The following is a 22,164-nucleotide window of genomic DNA, read 5'->3' on the forward strand; positions in this document are numbered from 1 at the left end:
AGGTGTTCCACCTCCTCTCTGTATTCCGACTCATCGTTGTTGTTGATGCGTCCCACAACCGCTGTGTCATCTGCAAACTTCACTATATGACAGCTGGGATGTCTCGCCGAGCAGTCATATGTCAGCAGAGTGAACAGGAGGGGGCTCAGCACACAGCCCTGAGGAGAGCCGGTGCTGAGGGTGATGGAGGAGGAGGTGGAGTTATGGATCCTGACAGTCTGAGGTCTGTTGGTCAGAAAGTCCAGGACCCAGTTCCCCAGTGTGTTACTCAGACTAAGGGTGGAGAGCTTCTGCACCAGTGTCAGTGGGATGATGGTGTTGAAGGCAGAGGAGAAGTCCAGGAAGAGCAGGCGGGCGTATGAGTTTCTGCTCTCCAGGTGGGTGAGGGTTGTGTGGACCACTGATGAGATGGCGTCATCAGTGGAGCGGTTCTTTCTGTATGCATACTGATGTGGGTCCACGGTGACGTTGATAGAGTCTTTGATGTGGGCCATAACCAGCCTCTCGAAGCACTTCATGACTACCGGGGTCAGGGCTGTGGGTCGGTAGTCATTCAGGCCTGTCACTGTGGGACACTTTGGGATACCATACACTAGGATTTCTTAAAGTTGCGTATATGGAGGGTATCCAATGCTAGGATCTATCACAGATGTGTATCCGCGGCATATCCTATACTAGGATTTATTATAGATGTGTATACGGAGGGTATCCTATAATAGGATCTTTTACAGACCGATCTTCCCGTATATACCCGGAAACAGTCCGGATATGCCGCGGATATGGAGACTTGTATCCTCTTGGATCTCTCCGGATCTTAGGTGTTTTTGTCCAGTGTCCAGAGTCCACAACTGATGATGTGTCCTAAATTTTCACTCATCCAACAGGGTATGTACCCAAGTTCAGCTTAAATTATAGTGCAAAAGACCTAAATGTCTGCAACTGCAAAGACTCTCCAAAACAGAGAAAGCCAAAATCCAGTAGCACTTTGCTCCCTTCACTGGCTCCTATACTTTTCTTTCTTCTCCTCTATTGGATGGACTCCACAGGAGATTGAGACCCAGAGTGACAGGCGGTGGCCTGTGCATTGCCTTTGGCTCCCTATCCAAACTGTTTCGGTTACTGAGCTGATTCAGGGGGAGTCATCGAGAAAAGATGCCAATCCCTAACCCTAACCCACAAGAAATAAGACCGTGAAAAATGACAGAGTGGGCTTGTACCAGCTACGCCTCCTCAGTAAAGCTTTATGTGCCGCGGGCTGATCTGGAGCGTGTAGTCCATGCCTCTATCTCGTGCTGTCGTGTCTTATACTACGTCTGGGCCAGGCCGTCATCCATCGCCTGCAGCTGGCTCAGAGCGCAATGGCTCGTTTGCTCTGAGGCTCACGGAAATATGAGCAAATAACTCCTGTTCTGGCCTCTTTGCTCTGACTCCCAGTTGTCTGCAGGATTCATTTTAAAGTCCTTTTGGTAGTTTTTAAATGTTTGAATGGGTAGCTCCTGCCTACCTTTCACAGCTTTCCTCTTCATGTCCCAAGTAGGGCAATGAGGAATATTTTTAAGTCTCTTCCGAAGACCCATCTGTTTGCTCTGGCTTTCAGCACAAGCTGAGCAGAATTCTGACATCTCTGGTCTTATCAGGTTTAATAGCTTAAGAGATTTTAATTGCGTGATTTACTCAGTGTATCTGTATTCTGTGTATTTTATAGTCAGAATGCACTGTGTACTATGTGCAGCACTTTGGGCGGAGGTGGCTGTTTTAAATCTGCTATATAAATAAACTTGACATTGGCATTGAGAAATATAATGTCTACAAATACTTGGTGATAATATTCAGGATATTAAATTAATTATTTTATACGTTTCCAGTCTGTTTCTATGGGGTAGTTTATAAGACCATACCACCTCTCTCTGCCTCCTCTCCTGCCTAGTGCTTAATAAAACATATAATTCTACAGTTTATATGATGAAATATCAAACATAAATAAAAATCACACTTTCAACAGCTTTGAGCTTTGAACAAAGAAAACAGCTTCTGGTCTATTATATTTTCTTTACTCCAGTGTGTTAAAGCACGGTAAGCAGTGTCTGCGAGTATGCAACATTAGTTACGGTGGAAATATCGGCTGGTTAAATACACAGAAGCTTTTATCAAGCTGGATGTCGGAGTCCACAATTTCCTGGGAGGAATCCAGAGGTCATGGTGATGGCCAGAGGTGGGTTGGAAATTAAATGATTGTGGGGAGGAAGCTGAATTTAGTAGCTCAACAGTAACAATGCAACTGAACAATGCTGAGTAGAAGAAAATGAAAGTTTCACACTGAAATCTACTGAGTGATGTAAAATGAATACTGCATCAGTATGCTGAGAACATAACGGACCATGTAAGCTCTAACAGTGCACAGGAGTTCTTTCGCTGCCTAATTACTTCTTAATCAAAGGTATAACGAAGATAAAAGTTACAAGTTTCCATCCACATCATTAAGCTTTCTCTTGATCTTGATATTTACACAGATAAATACATTTGGAGAAGGCTTAAAGGTACAAAGTGTGCCAACAAGCTCTTGATTAATCACTTGTTTCTTCTCTGGATGTTGTCTATCAAGCCAAACGTTCAAAGACACTGTCTCTTTACTTCACAGTGTTTTTTTCTCGACTCCAACTGAGATTTCGAGAGAGCTTTATTAACACGATTAATGGAGCTGCTGAGACCAGTCCCACCGACAACGTGTTGTTGTCAGGTTCTGCTTATATACCACTTTAATGAGGTTCCAGTGTAGTGCTTCCCACGGGAGAATAGCATCTCAATTAAACATAAGATCTTTTCTCCACAGAGTCTCCCATTTTACTTCCACTCACCCACATCAGGTGTGGCAGCATTTGTGTTCACTAGTCAGTAATGTTAGCACAGCCACACAGTGCACGTCTTCTTTTAGTTCCTCCTATTAAGTTCAGTGGTCTACACATTAGCATGGAATCCAACAGAAAATGAACGGAGGCACTGAAGAGGAGGACAGAAAGGAAACATTTGTTTGTAGTGACATGTGGAAGAAGCTGGCATATTATTACCAACATGAAGAAAATGTAATGACGTCAAACATCCTCAACAAGAGGAACTTCCACGAGACACATCCTAATGAGGAATAAGAAAAAAAGTCAGACATTTTAATTTTTTATAGGCTCAGCAGGCGGTACATTGTTAGACAAACCATGTGTCAGTGTGTTGATTCCACCCCCCACACTCCTCTTCCTTTTCTTCTATTTATTCCTTCTGAGCCCCTGCGGTGTGTTTTAACAAGGTTGTCGCTTTCTGAAGACTTTGTCCATCACTTTGTATCAAAAGCAGACACAGGCTGTAAAACCCACCTTCCCGACACACAGGTATCAGACATCAGCACACACACACAAACACACACACACACACACACACTTCACTCGGACAAATACACACCATGACATTATTGTGCAGAGATGCATTTTAAAACAGTTTAAATCAAAATATAATTCATTCCAGCACATGTATGAGTAACCATGCACAGTCCAAGGCTGCAGGCATTCATGTCCCAAATTTTATTCAGTGCACAAGGTTAATCGCACCTTGAGTTTGGCCTTCAATGCTTCAGTGATATCTCATAAAACAGAAGCAAGTATGGCCATATCTGAAGAACAGTTGTCCCTAAAAGTGTCTTTTAACTCACATGATTTGAAGATGGGTTTAACTGAAAGTCTGCTCAGAGTACTGAATCGTTGCATGCTTTAATTCTTCTGAGCAACTTTTAATTGCAAGTTTCTTAGCTCATATTTTTCCCAGGAGAGTCTGAGCGTCCTCCGCCGAGGCGAAACTCCCAGTGGACACTTCCTGTAACAAAACCAAATGACTCCAAAAATACAACAAAACACACAGAAGACAGCGGACACGTGAAAAACGAAAAATCCAATGCAAAGGCAGAAGCTCTTTCCAATGATTGGCTCAGTAAATAAATTCAAGCATTTTCATTGCTTTTTTAAGTTCTAGAATTTGAAGAGGATGACAACAGTAATACGGTGAGGAGTTTTTTCCGTATTGTCTGCTGTTAATATAAATGCAGCTGTATTGATGTGTGATGTGAACGCAGCAAAGTAATCAAATGTGGTTATTTATTTCTTCACAGAAATCAATGCAACACTTTGATGCATCTATCAGTGCTCATTGATTGAAGCCTTTCATCCTGTTTTCCTTTTATTCATAGTGTATGTGAGCAGGGAAAAAATAACCCACCCACATACACACAGGTTGGTGTTAATGAAATCAAATGATTATGTTTAATTAATTGTAAAGATGGATGTAGATATCCTTATTTAAACCTGAAAATCTCTGCTGCATGACCCCTTCCGATGACCCTCCCCCCTCACGCTGGGGTCTACCAGAAGTCTGGGAACCTTTTAACGTAGCATCTTAGATGTTCATTTGATTGCATTCTTGTAAACACAGGTCATTTCCCAGGGTTGGAATCACACAGGGGCTCTTAGGGAGCCTAATCTTTGGGCTTGCATCATGATTTACCAATTTACATGCACAACCATTTACACTATGCGAGTGCACGAGTCAGAAACAGATTTTTTTTAATGATTTTTAAAAATTATTTTAACAATTTTAAAATATTTAACAAGTTTTTACAACAGAGCAATAACTGATCAATGCCTTGGTTCCATGGAGTGGTATACAAAATACCTTTTTCTCTGTTTTATAGGTGGACTGTTCATTTATTTATGCACTAGTTGTCATGGCCCATGCTTATCCTCATTCCATGCTTCCTGATGACCATATTTGGACCACTGATTGTCACAGCTATTAGGACGGCGCAGCTGGAGGACATCAGGCCATCATCTCATCCCCATATAAACTCCACACGGACCTCCAGTCATCGCTGGATTATACTATTCATCATGGTAACCAGTCATGCACGCTATCTTGTCACTATCGTGTTTAACCTTACTAACTTGTAACCATCTCTCTCCCAAGAACCTTACCATGACCTCGTCCGCGTCACGGAGAATCCTGTCTGCCCGCTCCAGCCCGTCCTCCCAGCGAACCCTTCATATTCCTCTGCACAATTCCAATAAAGTGTTCTTTGATCATTCTCCGTGCTCTCCTCTCCTTGGATCCATACACCAAGCCCCTGACACTAGTGATCTTATTCTGTGTATAGTTGTTGATACAGCGTTTCATTTGTATGTCAATATAATGATGAAGATTTATCTAATTTTAAATCATTCTGCTGCTACAGCACAGAGATTTTACAAACAGAAACATCTCATTTCGGAACAATAATAATATGCAAGAACTTCAATAATATATATATATATATATATATATATATATATTATTGAAGTTATCCCTCAAAGTTGGTGCACACCAACATCAGGAAAAAGGAACATGAGAAACTGGAGAAATACCAAGGCCTGAAGAAGAACTTGAGAAGGCCTGGAAAGTGAAGGCAACAGTGGTGCCCGTGGTCATCGGAGCACTCGGGGCAGTAACCCCCAAACTGGAAGAGTGGCTACAACAGATCCCAGGACAAACCTCAGACATCCCGGTCCAGAAGACTGCAGTCCTAGGAACAGCCAAGATACTGCGCAGAACCCTCAAGCTCCCAGGCCTCTGGTAGAGGACCTGAGCTTGGATGGATGATATATATATTATATATTATATATATATAAACATATATATATATATATATATATATATATATATATAAATAGTCTGGAGCTATATAAATATTTCTTATATATATATATATATATATATATATATATTACTTTTAAAGACCTTTTTACTTAAAGACCTAATATATAGTATGTTTTATTATATTTCTTTAGTTTTTAATTCCCTTTTTGTCATAAAACCCCCAGATTTTTTTACTGAAGAAAAAACAGAATTATTTCCAAAAATAAAATCCAAACTGGAATATTTTATAAAAGATTATTACAATCTTGACTAGGTCAATAAGTTTTAAGAACATGGATTTTGAGGCATTATTACTTTTGATAATATGAACATTTATTTATAAAAAATTACACCAAAACAGTACTCATCATAAAAGTATTTTTTTTTCCTACTATCAGATGTTTACAACAACTTCAGACGGAACCATAGATATGAAATTTTTCTTGTGTTAATATTATTTTTTTTGTTTTGTTTTTATGCCCTTAGGCTTAAAAACCCCCTCTTGACCAAGAAAAAGCATAAAGAAAGCTCATTTAGCCTTTTGTCATTCAAACTTTACATGCGTGCAAACACACAGACAAAATACGTTCCCATCCACATGCACATACCACGTTTATGTGTATCCTAACAAACCAAGATTTTTGTCCTTTTCAGCTTTTTCACTGCCGAGCATTTTGCAAGGTAAGAAAAATAGGCCTCTATTGAAACTCTATGTAATTAACGTCTGCTGCACCTGGTGGCTGAGCGGGTGGAGTCATCCAACCTAAAACCCATTGTCCCTGTATTCTGGAGGTACAGAGTTAGATTTATTAGGTATTTTTGAGAAAAACGTTATCAAGTGTCGTGATAACAGTGTATGTGGGTATAATGGGAGTTAATTGGACCAAACTGGTCCTGAACGCAGTGTCAGTCTTGTACATATCTCCTCGTCTATACATCTTGCAAAAAAGTGATCATGGAATTAAAAACATGATAATCAAGGAAAAGTCCTTTTATAGAATTACCTTTAAAGTAAACTATACATTGAACTCAATAAGCAGAAAGTACTTCTTTTTTTTTTTGGTACAGCCCACACGTCTTCTTTCAGTTTTTGGTATTTTATAAGCTCCTTGGGCTTTTTCTTGTTGTCTTTCATGTTGCTGTAACTTGGGATATCTATCTGTTACTGCTTCCTTCTTCAGTAGTTTGTCAACCACCATGATGTCCAGTTTGTCATCACCACCACCACCACCAGCTTATCAGTCCAGGTCGAAAGTCTCACCGGAGCTTGGGTCTGGCATTCCTCGTTAGTTTTGGTGGCGTCTCTCACTTTAACTTTAGGACTTTCAACTCAAACTTGGTATAGGAGTTTCATGTAGTCAAACTCAAGCACTTGGTTATGACACTCCATGTATGTACCTGGAGTTGTGTCTGTGGTGGAAGACTTTGGCCACAGTGATGTTGATGGTTACTTCTTCAATCTTCTGATGAGTGGTAGCAGTTAGTACCACTTAGGTTTGAATCTGGAGGACTGGGTTTGAGTCTCTCAAGGCCCCTGAGCAAGGCACAAGCTTGCTCACTGGTAGCCAAAACATGGCAGCCCACTGTTCCCTAGACAATCTTCTCATATAAAAGATAGAGATATTTAAAGGATATGAAGCTAATAATGATATCTGTTGAAAGCTATATATATCATAAATTGTGATTTATTGTGAGTAGAACCATTGTGTGTTGTGTAAGTGATACTGTAATAGGACATAATGTGTAATATTATGCAGAACTGCTGTTAAAGTCAGTATTTAAGATGTTATTGACAAAAGGGTTTTGGACTAGATAAGTGCTCGCCTTCTTCCAAAACCATTTTTGAACTTTGAAAGCTTATTTTTCGTTTGTTTGTTTGTTTTTTTGTTGTTTTGTTGGTAAATTTTAGTTTGAAATAAAGAAAAAAAAGAAAAAAAATGCTTAATAAGTTGACTGATTCTCCTGACTTCCATTAGCTCCCTATAAATATAGGTTTTGTTTAAAAACCTTATTTCAGGCTTGGTTTTAATTTTCTCTTCAATAAACATTGTTCATTTATTCCTTAAAAAAAAAAAAAAAAAAAAAAACCTAAAAAAGCAGGACGCAGCCTGGTGCCCACGATTCCTCCCTAGTGGGTGGGGGTAGTTTGGGGATGTGGGAGGGATCTGGCTGGGTGGGGGTGACGGGGTGGGGCGGTTGTGTAGGCTGTAGCCTCGTCTTCCTCCTTCTTTCCGGACTGTATTGGTTCTGCTTGCTGCTGGTAGGGCTGGGTTTAAAAAAAAAAACGATTTATCAATTTGAATGGAAGGAAATTAAATAAATTCAATATCGATTCATAGAACTTGGAGATCGTCATGGAAACGTGCACAGCTGAACAAGCCGAATCTACGTTATTCTAGGAATTTCTGAGTCGTATTACCTGTTTGTGGTATTCTCTATAGGTTTTATAAACATCAACACGTTTTCTGAGATCTGAGCTGAATATTTAGAGCGACTCCGCTCAATGAAAGGTTTCATCATGACATTTAAAACGTTTCATTATGCTATGTTACTGTGTTGTTCTGGTTTTTCAGAAATGAATGTAGATGTGTCAGATCACACTATTACTGTAATCTGATTACTCCCAGAGTTTGATTGTCAAGTTAATGCACTCAGTGTTTTAAAAAAAACATTTATAGGAGGACGTCCAAGAAAAACAGGTGGTGCTACACAATTAGTTATAAATAAATCGATATCAAATAAATTCAGATTTAATCGAAACTGAATCAAAATAGGCTGCTGTGAATTGAATCGTTTCAGTGATGCCCCAGCTGCTGGTGGCCGGGACTCGAGGCCAATGATCACTCAGCACAACCACCCCTAATGTTTAATACACACACCAACACACCTACACAAACACACACACACACACCTACACACACCTACACACACACACATGCACACACACATATACTAGTTGCTGTTTGTGGTTTGATAGTTTCTCTTCTAACAGGGTCCTGTAGATGGTGTGCTGGTCTGTAGAAGCCTCCAGGATGTTTCCTGCTTCTCTCCAGGTGTAGCAGCTGTTTAGTTTCTCTGTTCCGCTTTGATTGCAGCTGCTGTGGTTTATTTTCTGACTTTTGTTCTTCCTTTTCCTTTCTTTTCTCATCCTATTTCTCCTCTGTTCACTTTTTTCCTTCTGCTGTTCCCCTAGTTTGGTCCAGCAGTTATAAGCAAAAACATATTAAAAAATAATAATAAAGAATAATATTTCAGATTCCAGGAGACTGAATCTAAAAGGCACCTCTTGCCAGAGTTAATTAGTTCAGAACAACACGGCAGCCAGACTTTCATTCTGCTGTCATGATGCTGGACAGGACAGGCAAAAAAAACACAAAGTAAATCTAGAGATGGGCAAAATGCATGGCTGAATTCCCCAGTCTGGATTAATAAAGTAAAAAATAATATTATTAAAGCTTGTGGGGGTCCATCCCATGCAGGGGTTTATCCTTCCATGAAGGTTCCTCCTCTTTCACACAGCATTTCTGTTGCCTAAAGCATTCACTTAGTAGTTCATCACCATGGATGAAACAGGAGTCAGGTGAGAAGAAAAAATATCAAAGAGAAATCACTGATTTGTTTTAATGATCAATTTGAAAATGTCAGAAGATTTAAAAGATGTAGAGACTGGTGTGAATGTACTACTGTCCATTAAAGTGCCTTTACTTTCAAACCTCAGGAACTATTCACACCTGATTTTATTCAGTCTGCAAGATCAAACCTGTCTTTAGTTCATGCTGAATGCTTCCCAGACTGATCTGGTTGAATCCAGCAAAAAAAAAAAAACAAACAAACAAATAAATGAGCCAAGTAAGCAGGCAAGATACGGAGATGCAGTCTAACTGGAAGGAGCAACAAAATGACCTGCAGCTGTCGGATCTTGTTGCATTGACTGCCTTTAACATGAAAACAATGTGAGAAAATTGGGAAACGTTCATATTTTTCATGTTTTTTTTTATATCTTGATATGTCTGTGTATCAAATTATAAATTTCATAGTTGTACTTCCTGGTTTTCCTGGTGTATGCCTCTTAACCAGGTCACCCTTGTGAAAGAGGTGATGATCTCAGTGGGTTCCTTATCTGGTCAAATTAAGGTGAAATAAAAGAAATAAACATTTGGATTGTTTATAACTGGCCGATTTCATTACTTGCGTGCAGGCTGCCTGTTCATGCTCTTACTTGTGACTTCTGTATGCGGATTCAGCTCAGCTGTACAGACGCTGATATTTGTGCTTGAACATGTTGCCAATATTGTTTCCCAAGACAGGAATGATTCTTCGTATCGAGATAACAAAGATTGTTTTCTTTAGATAACCGAATAATTTATCTCTATAAAGCAAAGAGGGTTCGTGTTAAACCTAAAGAAAGGCAGTGCCAAGAAGTGGAAAGAATAATGTGCTTGCCTCCCTTATCCATTGATTGGTGATTACATTGATCGGGTTGTGAAAGCTAGTAATTACTTACAGTATCATCTCGGCAAAATGCTGATTTCTCGAGATAACAAGAAAATTGATCTTATCACATGGTTATCTTGAGATGATGGATTGATACAAATTAAAACAGAAATGTCCGATCTGGGCTTCCGTACAGTTCTTACACTTCTTTTCTCTGTATGTCTTTTGGAGATTTTTAAATGCTCTTCAGCCAAAGTAACACCTGAAATCTTTCCTATGTTCCATCCTCAGTTAGTTCAATACAGTGTTGTGTGTGGTGATGCTTTCACCTCTGATAAAATCTCACTAGTGTTGGCTTTATTTTGATACCAAGATTGTTTATCCAGCATTTATAATCACAGAGAATCATCAATTCTTTTAGTGCATGTCATTTCCAAGCAGACAACCCAAAAGGACCCCCGGGTTTAAGAGGTGAAGTCCTACTCTGCTTGCCTTCTACTCAGGTTTGCTGGCTTTGTCCTGTTGGTGTGTAACTGTACGATAGCAGAGCTACATCCTTGGCAGATTCAAGGTCTGTGGGAACTGTGCTGCTGCCAAAAAAATCTGACTCATGATAAAACATGTTTAACATATTATCTGTCAATGAAATGTTAAAATTAAAGCACAGCAGATTGAATACATGTATTTGAAATGTAATGCTACAAGTGACAGGGTTATATTCTAACAAGATAAGATTAGATTAAGGAACTTTATTCGTCCTTGGGAGGGAATTTATCTCAGGACACAGCTGCATACATTGACATATAGTACACTGAATACAAGCAGTGATACTTACACATGGTGGGCTTAACCCAAACAGCAATAAGCAATAATAACACAGGAGAGGGGCAATTACAATAAGCAGTGTTACGACCCCTTTTGTATCCAGGGGTATTCGGGGTCCGTAACAAAAACACAATGGATCAATTTAACGTATTTACAATTATTTAATAATAATAATAAACAAAAAGAAAACAAAAAAACAAACAAAAAAAAAAACAAAAAAAAACAACTGAGTTTGAAATACTACAGGACAAGCACAGTAAGGCAAGGCAAGGCAAGGCAGTTTATTTGTATAGCACATTTCATGTACAGGACAATTCAAAGTGCTTTACATAAAACAAAGACATTACAGATATTTAGAATAGTAAAAGGCATCAACACATAATCAACACATAATCACAATAAAATAATAAATTACATTAAAATGATTAAAAGCAAGATAAGTTAAAAAAAAAAAAAAAAAAAAAAAAAAAAAAGTTACCGTGCAGATTTCATGCATAGGCACATGAGAAAAGAAAAGTTTTTAACCTGGATTTAAAAATGTCTACATTTGGGGAAAGTTTAATCTCCACTGGCAGTTTGTTCCATTTGTTTGCAGCATAACAGCTAAATGCTGCTTCTCCATGTTTAGTCTGGACTCTGGCCTGGACTAGTTGACCAGAGTCTTTGGATCTAAGAGCTCTGCTAGGTTTATATTCTCTGAACATATCACAGATGTATTCTGGGCCTAAACCATTCTGGGATTTGTAAATGATCAGAAGGGTTTTAAAATCTATTCTGTGACTGACTGGAAGCCAGTGTAAAGATTTCAAAACTGGTGTGATGTGTTCAGATCTCTTAGTCCTGGTTAAAACTCTAGCAGCAGCGTTCTGGATGAGCTGCAGATGTTTAATGCTCTTTTTAGGAAGTCCTGTTAAAAGACCATTACAGTAATCCAGTCTACTGGAGATGAACGCATGGATGAGTTTCTCTTGGTCTTTCTGGGAGACTAAACTTTTAATTCTGTTGATGTTTCTGAGCTGGTAAAAAGCTGTCTTAGTGACAGCTTTGATATGGCTGCTGAAAGTCAGATCTGAGTCTATCAACACTCCCAGGTTACGAACTTGGTTGGTAATTTTAAGAGCCCGAGTCTCCAGGTGTTTACCAATGCTGACTCTCTTCTCTTTGCTACCAAACAGAATAATCTCAGTTTTGTCTTCATTTAATTGTAGGAAATTCTCCCTCATCCAGGTGTTTATTTGCTCCAGACACTGACACAATAAGTCTATTGGACTGCAGTCGTCTGGTGACAGAGACACATAAAGTTGTGTATCATCTGCATAACTTTGATAACTAATGCTATAGTTTTGTAATATTTTACCCAAAGGGAGCATATACAAGTTGAACAGAAGAGGTCCAAGGACTGACCCCTGGGGGACTCCACAAGTCATGGCCACTCGCTCGGATTCATAGCTGCCGATCGTAACAAAATAACTCCGGCCTTCTAAATAGGACCTGAACCAGTTAAGGACCGCTCCAGAAAGTCCAACCCAGTTTTCCAGCCTGTGCAACAGGATTCTGTGATCTACAGTATCAAACGCAGCACTGAGATCCAACAGAACCAGGACTGATACTTGACCAGAATCGGTATTCAACCTAATGTCATTTAACACTTTGACCAGAGCTGTTTCAGTGCTGTGATGAGGTCGGAAGCCGGACTGAAATTTATCAAGATTTCCACTTTCATTTAAAAAGTCATGAAGCTGGTGAAATACAACTTTTTCAATAATCTTGGAAATAAAAGAGAGGTTAGAGACAGGTCTATAGTTGTTCATTACAGAGGCGTCTAGAGTCCTTTTCTTTAGGAGTGGCTTAATAGCAGCTATCTTTAGTGACTTGGGAAAAATGCCTGATGCCAGCGAGCTGTTAACTATCAGTAGGAGATCACTTTCTACTGAGGTAAAAACTGTTTTTAAAAAGTCGGATGGTATCATGTCCAGAGTGCATGTTGTTGATTTCAAATGCCAAACTGTTTCTTGTAGGACTTTTAAATTCACCATTTTAAATTGTGACATGACATCAGAATTATTTCCGGGTTTTAGACACAGACTAATTTTCTTGTTTGACTGTGTGGAATTAATATTTTGCCTAATTGTTTTAATTTTTGGGCTAAAAAAGTTTGCAAATTGGTTGCATTTCTCAGTGGAAAGGAGCTCTGGGCTTATCTGTTTAGGAGGATTTGTAAGTTTTTCAATCATAGCAAACAGAGTGCGAGAATTGTTGACATTCCTGTTAATCATTTCAGATAAATGCAGCTCTCTGGCCTTGCACAACTCATTGTTATAGTTACGCAGGCTTTGTTTGTACAGCTCATAGTAAATTTGAAGTTTATTTTTCCGCCATTTCCGCTCAGTTTTTCTGCATTCTCTTTTTAGGCTGGTAACCACAGTGGTGTTTCTCCATGGTGTTTTCTGTTTGCTCAAGTTGCTCTTGATTCTTATCGGTGCAACAGCATCCATTACATTCAAGATTTTCAGATTGAAATTATCCAGGAGTCTATCAACTGACTCTGCACTGGTTGTTGGTAACATAGCTATGGCCTCCACAAACTTAGCACTTGTTCTTTCATTAATGTACCTCTTCCTAACGGAGAAGCAGGTTGGTTGAACATTCTGAGTGATCAGTAAATCAAACAAAATACAAAAATGGTCAGACAAGGCCAAGTCAGTGACCGCAGCAGAAGAAATATCAACACCCTTTGAAATAACCAGGTCCAGAATGTGACCTCGAATGTGGGTCGGTTGTTTTATATGTTGCCACAAACCAAACATGTCCAATATGGAACAAAATTCCTTGACATTACCATCCGTCATGTTATCTATGTGAATGTTAAAATCCCCAGTTAAGATGAAATGGTTACAATCAGTAGAGATAACCGACAATAATTCAGAAAATTCATCAATAAAATTTACACAGTGTCCTGGACGTCTGTAGATGATTAGAAATAGGATTTTAGGAATGCCCCTTAAAATAAAACTAAGATATTCAAAAGAAGTAAAATCACCAAATGACATTTCTTTACACTGGAATGAATCTTTAAATAAGGCAGCTTCTCCTCCCCCTTTCCTCCCGTTTCGACATTTATTCATGAAACTAAAATGAGGGGGTGCTGTTTCATTAAGAACTGTAGCACTTGTGTCTTCTGTTAACCATGTTTCTGTCAGAAAAAGAAAATCTAAACTGTGAGAAATGATGAAGTCATTAACTAACAGTGACTTGTTGGACAGAGATCTAACATTTAGTACAGCTAGCTTTATGAAGTTTACACTGGTCTCTGTTGTATTCTGAGTTATACAAGGTACAGTTAACAGATTAGATCGATTCACCCCACAAGCTGACCGTGTTCGATTCCTTATTTTACTAACTAACACAGGAATCCTACTGGGTCCAGGCTTGATCTCAGAACAGCTGTCAGTAGTAGCAAAACTACAGCAAGGACCCTGAATGCATCATGGCATGTTATCTTTGTTGTGAATTCTGCTGCTCTGGGAACCTCCTCCCATGCCCTGCTCGGTCAGGACAGATGATCTAATAGGAGGATGAGGAGGGGGAGGGGGGGGAGCCCTGTATTTCTTGGTAGATGGTGGTCGCTGGGGTTCAGACCTGGATAGAGACATCCTTTTAAGACCTTGGGTGATGTGGAGAAGAGGGTCTGGTGAGGGGGGAGAGCTGGCAGTTGATCGCTTCTCTGCTGTGTCCTTCGCTCTTATCTGTACACTCATGTTTGGGTTTGCCGTCCCAACAGCATGACGCAAGTGTGCACCAAGTAATCTGCATCCAGTTAGATTTGGATGCACACCATCAGGTCTGAATCGCTCCTTACAGTTCCAAAAGATATTGAAGTTATCAATGAACTTTATCCCATGGGTGATACATGCGTTTGATAACCATGTGTTCAGGCCAAGAAGCCTACTGAAAAGTTCAATTCCTTTACCTGCTGTAGGAATGGGTCCTGAAATGTAAACATGGTGTGCTCCCAACTGACACAGTCTCTCCAACAGCAGAGGAAAGTCTTTTTTCAGGATCTCAGAGCCAATTTTCCTCCTCAGAATATCAAAAGACCCTGTGTGGACAATAATCTTCATACCATCTGGATGTGAAGACAGAATGGTCGGCAACATCTCTGTCAGTTCCCTGACTGATGTATCAAAAAGTGTTAAATTTTCCGTCTTTGCCATCCTGACATGCTGTGTTATAGAGTCCCCAATCAGAATTGTGTCTATTTGTTTTTGTGTGGAGGTGCCGATAGCTTCTCTAGTCCTCCTGTTTGTGGGATTTTGGCCTCTCCTCCTGGTCTGGTTAGCCCTGGGCTGAGTTTTAGGGCTATTTCTTGAATTTTGATAAATCCTTGCATTACATTCATCATCATTCATTTTAATATGACTCAACACATCATATTTATTATGCAGTGAGACTTCAGATGGTGGAGTGAGTGCTGGAGCTTTAAATTTCCTGCTGGATTTACCTCTGCGACGAACAACATCAGACCAGGTTCTGGCCGGGGTTGATGACTTTGGTCTGGCACCAACAGTGTTCCAGAAGGAGAGATCAGTCTGATGGTCCGGTTTGGGATTTTCCTCAGCTATTCCAATGTCATTTGAACACATCCAGGGAAGTGTATCAGCCAGGTCTGTAGCGGGAGGCTCCACATTCGACATGCCTTCGCGTATGAAGATGTGACTCAATCCATTTGACAACTCAGTAGCTTGTACAGAAGCTACTACAGAGTCAATAAATTCTTCATTCACACGAATGTCTTGCAGTGTTTCAATCCTCTTCTCCAGCTGTGTTATCCTCAAAGAAAGTTGCTCACACTCAGTGCAGCTCACTGATACTGCAGGGTTAGGAGACATCGTTCCACTAGTTCTCCGATGGAAATCAACTAAATTTATCAAAAAATATATTCGTTCCAGTGATTTATAAGTGACCAGGAGTCCTTGTTCCTAAATTTCTTGCCGGTAAAGATAAGAAAAAAGAAGAAAAAAAGAAGAAAAATGCAAGCAGAAAGGAGAGCAGAGCAGGAAGCGTCCGCACGGCAGCAAAGCAGGAAGCAGGAAGTAATCAAATTCAAGAAAGAAAATCCAATTAGCATAAGGTGTCCTCACTTGAGGTAATAAATTAACCAAACAATTATCAATAACAAAAATCCTCTTAATCTTATCTTTAATATATTTACAAAACTAAACTATACAAATCCAGTACAAATCAAATACTACACAAACCAAAATATCAAACTTACAATTAACATTAACACAAAATAGAGCTGCTTGTAATTATCCTTCTAACAAGATAGAGATTAGCTTAATTATGCTTACAAAAGGAAGGAGAGCTCAGAATCTCAATATCCAACAAACTGTGGGCCAAAGGAACACAGCTGCCCAGATTCCAGGAGCTGTCCCTCTTTTAAAGGCCATCCTGGACTCTGGTTGGCTGTGGAACAGGAAGTGCTGTGGAATCTTCGTCCAATGAGATCCCTATGTTGATCTCCCTCCAAAAGGAATGCGGAAACATAGGTGATCCATCACCGTAGAGGAGGGAATCCTCAGAGGCAGTGTTGCCAACTTGGCGACTTTCTCACTAAATCTGGCGACTTTTCAAACCCTCTTAGCGACTTTTTTTGTCAAAAGCGACTAGCGACAAATCTAGCGACTTTTACTGTAGTTATTGGAGACTTTCTGGTGTTTTGGAGACTCTTTGAAAGCACATGTTGTTCTGCAGTTACTGTCGTGAACGAGCAGCGAGTGCTGCAGGAGCCCTTCCCCGTCCCAAAGCACTCACACAGGCGGCCAGTCTCACAGTAGCTCTGGCAGAGGCTGCAGTCAGAGCAGCAGAGAGGAGACCCACACCGCTCCGCTTACACACTGAAAATGAATTGTGATGCGCAAAGGCGCCGCTGATCCCACCCTGGCTTACAGAGCGGGATGTAAATGTAAATGTTTTTTTCGCTGTCATACTAAAATAAATAATTGCAGTGAATAAGTCCAGTGAACACTGTTACATGGCTGAAGTTTTATACTCCATGTACAGTGATCCTCAAAACATCTTGTATCTGACTTTTTTGAAGTCAGTGCTTGGTGAGGTACAGTTGGCCATCAAGGCTTTTGAGGGTGAGCAGGTAGATCCTCCTAAACGTCTTGACAGCTTGGTTAGCCTGATAAAGTCTGGGAGTAGCAGGGTGCTAAATCCAATGGCAAATATTGATGTGCTCAAGGAGCCAATTGATGGATACATCAGTTGTAGGCTTCTAAGTGCAGCATAAGGTTAGAAACTAAACTAAAAGTAAGAAAACTAAAGAAAAAAAAAAAAACTAACTCTGCCAAAGTGTCTCTTTTGTGTTACTTTGCCGGTCCCAAGCCCGGATAAAGGAGGGGGGTTAGACATAGAGCAATTCCACGCAACTTAACAGTCCTTCGGTTAAATTTGATATTCTAACAATTAACAATAAAGGACAAAATTGATTTATGTAATGTGGATCTCGACAAAGGTTATCAAAGCTTATTTTTTAAAAGTAATGGCCTATTTCAATGACAAAAATACAAAACAAAACAAAAAAACAAACCAAGAATCAACAGAAAAAACTATTTGTAGTTCTAAACATATTTACGGTGTTTTTGACTCTCCTTTTGTCTCTCCATGATGTTATTTCTTTCTCCTACAATGGCCATTACATTACATGCAAATTGCCAATTATGCAAATTAGGCGATGACGTCATTTAGCGACTTCTAGTGACTTTCAGGACAGCCAATAGCTACTTTTCTTACTGAGGAGTTGGCAACAGTGCTCAGAGGTTCAGCGGGCCAGGTGAAGGGTTGCAGACCAGGCACCAGATTACACACACACGTACCAGGGGATGTCACAAGCAGCAATAACGCTGCAGCAGAAACGTGCAAAGAGCCTGTGATTGCAAACCTACACACATAACACAAATACATACAGTAAGTGTACCCAGTTACACAGCAAGTTTTCATCCATTGAAACTGAAGGAGGCTGTATTCACCACCCTCTCATGCAGCAACTCCACTGTGAAGCAGACAGGGTCTTTTATTTGTTGTTGTTGTTAAGGAGTGTTATTTTGGTACAAAGGAATTCTTCTATTACCTTTGCATGAAACGTCTACTGGGAGGGACGAGTTGATAATCTACAAGTAAAATATTTTTTGGATCTTTGAGATCTCTGATGGAACTCTTCTATCATTTAAAACAAAATAAATAAATATCTGAAGCCTCTGAATGTCCAGTTTAATCAAAACTGTATGTGAATCATGCCGTTTGTGCTAAAGTGAATAACTTTAATTCACACATATTGTAAAACGTCTGCTCCCGCTCTGTCACATTCCACGTGATTCCTTTTTGGGTCATCATTGTTCTCAGAGGAGTACGACTTGTTTGCTGCTTAAAGGCAGAATATTTCAGTTCACATGCAAGTTGTGCTTCACATTTCTGTAAAGATCTTAGTTTTTATTTATTTATTTCTCCCTCAGTTGACATTTACAGAAAACTCTGTGACTACTGGTTTTAACATTTTGCTTGGAGACACTGTGACAACATGGTATTCCTCCATAATTACCAGCCTCATGTTTACCCTGACTATCCAGCTCTGCTTCTCCCTGTGAAAAATAAGCTAGTTTCAAACATTTGGCTATTACATCCTTCAGTCTTTTACACCTGTACTTTTATTTGTGCTCATTGTGGTGTAATCATTTCAGTCTGACCCTGGCAGAACCGCTTCTCCACCATTTTCTTGGTCACTGGGTTGACATTTTCTGCCCACATGATTGGCTGTCTGAAGTGGTTAGAGTGGTGATACCATCACATTTCTGAATGGTTTTAAAGTTATAGCTCAGAGATTGGCTTTAAGAAGATGGAGCTCTTTGTAAAATGGTGGTTACACATCTTTACTCTTGGCAGCTTACATAAAAAAATATGATGATGTTCCCAAATTTTCAGCATTAGATACATAGGAACCGCCACTGGATGAGCACGAATTCATGGATTTTACTGCTATCTGAATCTGGAGGTTAAATATCTCAGAGTAAACTGAAGAACTGCATTATTAAGTATTGAGATTGTCTATAACAAGGGTCCATTCTGGCTGGTGGGAAAAATTTGGTGAACCCACAAACAGCAACCAAATAATACCAGAAAACAAAGACTTGAATCAAACAGGTCAACCTAACCCAGATTAAGAAAACACAACAGACTTCACACATGGTAAGCTGCTCTGAAAACCACAGCTGAGCTGAATGATTGTCTGCCATATATACACACAAGCATAAATCTATCTATCTATCTATCTCTCTCTCTCTCTATCTATCTCTATATATCTATCTATCTATCTATATATATATATATATATATATATAGTGCTGTTACCTTACTGGTTCAGCTGGAGATCCAACCATGCTGAATGTGGCCCCTCAGCTAAAATGAATTTGACATCCCTGCGATAGAAAGTCTATTACACAGATTTGAATTGTGGCTGGTGAGCAGGCTGATCAAGTTAACCTGGAAATGTGTGTGAAGTGTGTTTCCCCAGCATATGAACAGTCTGTGGGCATTTAAACATTACAAGGATGATAAATAAGCTCTTCATTTTGAAAGGGGCACCATGCTGGTCACAGCATGGACCCCAGGGATGTCAATCACTGGCAGAGCATTTGGCAGAGCATGTGGTGCCGCTTGTCGAGACCATGGACTGCTTTCTTTGGTCTACACTTTTTTGCTGGGAGGCAATGTGTTATTTGGCACTGAATTAGCTAACTCATGACAGTTTGGATCTGAGAGGTAGGATTTCTATGTTGTCTTTCCGGCAAAAAGCCTGACTGGATGTCTTTGGCAGTATGAAACTTCAGAAACTTAACTTCTTTCTGCCACTTTGCCCCCCGACTATAACTGCACTAAAATATTGTTTAAGGAAAGCTCAGTTTTCTCTGTTAGTCGAAACCTGATTAAATCATTATTCATGTAATTTTTTTTACTGATATTTAACATTTTAAATGTTCCCTGCAAAATCAGGACATTGTAAAATACAATGATTTCCAGATCTCATCAGCCCTTCCCAGTAGAAAATAAACACCATATGAGATGATGAAACAGACATTTTACCGTTTCATGGAAAATATGAACTGATTGTGAATCTGATGGCAGCAACGCATTTGTAAAATGTTGTTGTTTACTATCATGTTTCTGATTTGGTCCAGAGAAGACGATGGTTGGTGGTGATTCTGGATCACATCTGGCTTCTTCTCTGCATGATGGAGCTTTACCTGCGTTCGTGGACTTACAGACAGTGGTTTCTGGAAGTCTTCCTGAATCCACGCAGTGGTTTCCAGTAGAGAATCATGTCTGCTTAATGTCTTAACTGGTTGCTGCCTCAAGACCACCAGCATCCAGTTTGACCTTCAGCCTTGTCCCCTGCAAACGGGGATTCTTTATTATTCTATTAATCTTTTAATAATACTATGAACTATAGATGGCCTTCGAGGTCATGGCAGTTTGTCTCAGATTGGTGAACCTCTGTTCATCTTTCCTGTTACGGCCCCAGGCACGCCAGCCTGAAGCTCTGTATGTAAATTGGACTGTGCCAGTGCTTCCCAGTGATTGGCTGAGGGACTGCTCCATGGATTTCGCCTTACTTCTTCAGGATTGGTCACTCGCTGCTCCAGCTCTTCAGCGGCTGCCCAATCAGGTCGACGCTTTGCCTTTAAATACTCTGGATCACCCTCATTCATGGCAGCTGTGTATGATTGGGACACAGTTCCCAGTTTGGGTGTGATCTCTGGACTGTTTGCTGTTTCTTACCCTGTGTGGGCTTTTTTGTGGTTCCACTTAGTGATAATACTCCAGAGCATATTGGCTCTTTTGTTTCTTTTGTTGTCTGTTTTGGATTCTGACATCCTTCCTGAGTGCAGTTGAGTAAAGATAAGGTTGATACACTAAGTTGCTTTGATTGTAGTGTTAAGTTGGTTTTGTTTTATTTGTTTTATTTGCTAACCGCCAGTTATGTGAGCTTTAAGTTTGTTGGATTTTTATTTATTTTACCTTTGGGGGTATTCAGGAATAGTTTATGTTGACCTATTGATTTTGTTGGTTCTGTACATATATTGTAAATGAATAGGTTTTTAATATATATCTTTCAATCTGACTTGCGTTACTTACCTGTTCCAACCCTAGACACAAAGGGTACGTAACATTTCCATCTGAGAGTCTCTGCTTCTCTGAAATGCTCCTTTCATACCCAGTCATGTTACTGACCTGCTGCCGATTACTCTATTTGTCAAATGCTTCTCGAGTTCTCCACAAAGGCATTGGTTGCTCCATTAATGTTGGGTTTATCTCTATCGATTGAGATCATTACAGTAAATATTGTTAAAGTGATAAATATGTTAGTTAGGCTCAGAAAAGTATTTTTATTTAAAATGGTAATTATTTATCAGTTAATGCTTTATAGACATGGTGTGAGTGGGTGATTGAAGACAGCAGCTTTATTATCACCAGGTTACTATTTCATAACGCAGACAGTGTGGAGCCAAAACAGTAACACAGTAATAAGACTCTGTAAATTCAATTGTTTTTAAAAGAATAACTTTATTAAACTGTATTTTTGTACAAGATATAACAGTATCTCTATGAAAAAGTTTTGTTTGTTACTAAGACTGAACTGAAACTGAAAATGTAATAGCTGAAAAAAAGAAAAAACATCTAAATGCCCAAATATTTTTTTTCTTTTTCTAATAAAATTGACAAATCTAAAAAAAAAAAAATGCTAGATAATTTTCCTTTTTCATGCCCACTGAGGTTTTACCACATTGACTTTTACATGAAAGGTAAAAATCTGTTACTCACTTTAAGACCTTGTTGTTCTCGAAGTTTAGGACCAGAAACTTTCAGCGTTTTTATGCTGTGCTTAGAAATAAAACCTGGAGACAACTCCATTATCAACAAATTTTCTGCTTCTTCAAGTGTGAAGTGTTGGTGGGTGTTTTACATTGTTTGGCAAAGCCAGTGTGCAGACAGAACACAGAGCTCAGCAGAGCCTCGTCCGTCCAGTGCTGGCCATCTCGCCCATGCAGCTTAAATGCCCTCATTCATATCCACAAGGTTTGCATCTCTGTCTAATTGCTGCACTCCTACAGCAGCAAGGGTTAACCTTTCTTCGGAAGGGTT

The 22,164-nt window shown here is 39.6% G+C and overlaps 1 long non-coding RNA gene across 1 annotated transcript; it reads left to right on the plus strand.

Moving 5' to 3' along the window:
• The first annotated feature begins 662 nt into the window (after positions 1-662).
• Positions 663-18,383, plus strand: LOC121643248. The gene is made up of 3 exons (XR_006011075.1): positions 663-833; positions 7,721-7,725; positions 18,372-18,383. It is a non-coding gene; the product is annotated as an uncharacterized LOC121643248 (long non-coding RNA).
• Positions 18,384-22,164: the final 3,781 nt, after the last annotated feature.

This window comes from Melanotaenia boesemani, chromosome 7 (assembly GCF_017639745.1).
Source record: "Melanotaenia boesemani isolate fMelBoe1 chromosome 7, fMelBoe1.pri, whole genome shotgun sequence".
Lineage (NCBI taxonomy): Eukaryota > Metazoa > Chordata > Actinopteri > Atheriniformes > Melanotaeniidae > Melanotaenia > Melanotaenia boesemani.